The 2,396-nt window shown below is 41.8% G+C and overlaps 1 pseudogene; it reads left to right on the top strand.

Annotated features, from left to right (window-relative positions):
- The window catches only part of LOC103591179, a 3,419-nt pseudogene extending 1,360 nt beyond the window's left edge, over positions 1–2,059 (top strand).
- The last annotated feature ends 337 nt before the right edge of the window (positions 2,060–2,396 follow it).

The following is a 2,396-nucleotide window of genomic DNA, read 5'->3' as shown; positions in this document are numbered from 1 at the left end:
CCCCGGAGCGCCCGGGCGCTACCCGCTCTTCGGCCTGCTTTTGCTTGTGCTGGTCGCGGGCCCTGCCCGGGGCTGGAACGACCCTGGTGAGTGCTGTCGGGGTCCGCAGGCGCCCCGTTCGCCCTTTCCTGCTGCCTTCAGCGGCGCCGAGAGGCCCCGACGGAGACCGTTGTGCTGGTCGCCCGTGAGCCTCTTTGCCTGGTTCCTCTTTTCTGTCTCCTTTGCTGTTCCTCGGTGCCCTGCCTGGATCCTCTGCTCTTCCCTGACTTTCGACAAGTGGGGACCGGCAGGGAGCGGGCGGGGCGGCTCTGTATCCGTAACGTCCCCTCTTCCTTCCCTGGACTCCCAGGCTGTGTCCACCTTCTTCGTTCTCGGGCTTCAGCCCTTATCTCCGAGTCCGGTTAGAAGCTCAGCGCTTAACCTGCGCATCTCGCTTCGTTGTCATGGCTGTCATGTCATCGTCTCGACTGTTGTCATGGCCTCCTGTTGCTATGGCTGGCAGTTGCCATGGCACCGGCGGTGTCCCTTAGCGCACAGGGCTGCAGACCTGGTCGGTCAACAGAATCATAGATTGTACCATTTTCGTCACCAGAACTGCTGCTTATTCTGGTCACTGCAGTGAAGTCCTTTGAGTTACACCAGCTTTTCCTGTTGGTATTCACCGTACACAGAGATTTAAAACATATTTTCATCTTATTATTTTTCTTGGTGATGGTACACAATAAATGATTTCTAGGGAAGAGATTCGTTCATATCATTGTTATTAAAATTGTCTAAAGAAGTTTTTGAGATGAATAATCCGTGCAATTAATATACACACAAATACGTACCAGATTTTGACGTTTTCGATTTGATAAATGATCCATGGTGTTTAATTGGAATTATGTAAAAAATGACTTTTCTGCAGGTAAGAAGACATCGTTTTTGATTTGGAGAATAAAGATGTTAAGGCATAGAAAGCATACCAATATTGCATTTGTGATTGGAAGTGCCTACATTTTTGAATTTAAGCAACAGGTTTATTTCTGTAATGTCCTGTTTTATTCCTACATGCTGAAATGAGGAGGAAGGCACTTTGCTTTGAGTAACCCATTTCATGTGGATGTTTTATTACCAATAAATAGAAAGCCAAGTTGGATTTAAATGTCTGTACATTTCCTTATTCCTCGAAAGTTGTATATTAATGGGAGACTTGAACACAATTATAATTAAAAACCTGAAATGAAACATTAATTGAACACTCAGTCAATTCTTAAATAAAAAAAGGAAGTTTCCAGGTGAGGAGTCAGGGGAACTATTTAAAAAAGGAACCAAATTTAAATTAATAGTTAACCACTGCCTGGTGGCTCTTATTCCACCTGTGCTGTAAAACTATTGTTCTGGAATAAAAAGCACCAAAATGTTTTGCAGAGTAAACTCAATTGATTTTTATAAATTCTACTTCATTTTAAGTTTACTTTGAGGAACTGTTTTACGCAGGTCATCTATTGAGATACCTTTCATCCAGTCCTTTAGTAAAGCAATAATCACTCCCTAATTTCCTTTCGGTGGGAACCGCCATCTTGCAGTAATTCGCCCAAATGAGGGAACACAGGGAAAGAGGAGAGGCCCCTGATATATGTTCTCTAGGCCTTTTAGAAAATAATGGAGTTGTTCCTTTGTCCACATACATGCGAATCTACAAGAAAGGCAATATGTAGACATCAAGGGAATGTACTGCTCAAAATGAATGCCCCACTAATGTTCATTCCCGTGGCAAAACTGGAAGAGTCTACAGTGTTACCCAGCATGCTGCTGGCATTGCTGTAAACAGACAAGGCAAGATTCTTACAAAGAGAATTTATGTGCGTATTAAGCATATTAAGTACTCTAAGAGCCGAGACAGCTTCACCCAAAACGCGTGAAGGAAAACGATCAGGAAAGGAAGGAAGCAAAAGAGAAAGGAACCTGGGTTCAGTTGAAGCACCAGCCTGTTCCACCCAGAGAAGCACACATTGTGAGAACCAATGGCCAGGAGCCCAAGCTGTTGGAACCTCTTCCCTATAAATTCATGGCATAATGGGTGTAAAAAGAAAAAAGACCAAGACTGCCGTACTGCAAAACTATTTCTCTTAAATGAGTAGAAGTGTGGTGTTCCCTCCCCCAAAGAAATATTGAAAGCAAATAGTGTGCCCTAAAAAAAAAAGTCACTCTGTTTTAACTTTTGTTTGACTTTGGATGCACTTTGTCTTAAGCTAACATAGGCCAATAATTTGGGGAAAAAAATAACACTATTCTAAAGAAATTACTACCTAGGAATTTCCAAAATTCTTTTTTTAAATTTTATTTTATTATTTTTTATTTTATTTTATTTTATTTTTTTTTTCTGTAAAATAGTTTTAATATTTTTGAAAATG

The sequence above is a fragment of the Galeopterus variegatus genome, unplaced genomic scaffold, assembly GCF_000696425.1.
Source record: "Galeopterus variegatus unplaced genomic scaffold, G_variegatus-3.0.2 Scaffold936, whole genome shotgun sequence".
In the NCBI taxonomy this organism is placed as follows: Eukaryota; Metazoa; Chordata; class Mammalia; order Dermoptera; family Cynocephalidae; genus Galeopterus; species Galeopterus variegatus.
The sequence above is the reverse complement of the archived record's forward strand: the minus strand, read 5'-3'. Positions and strand labels throughout refer to the sequence as shown.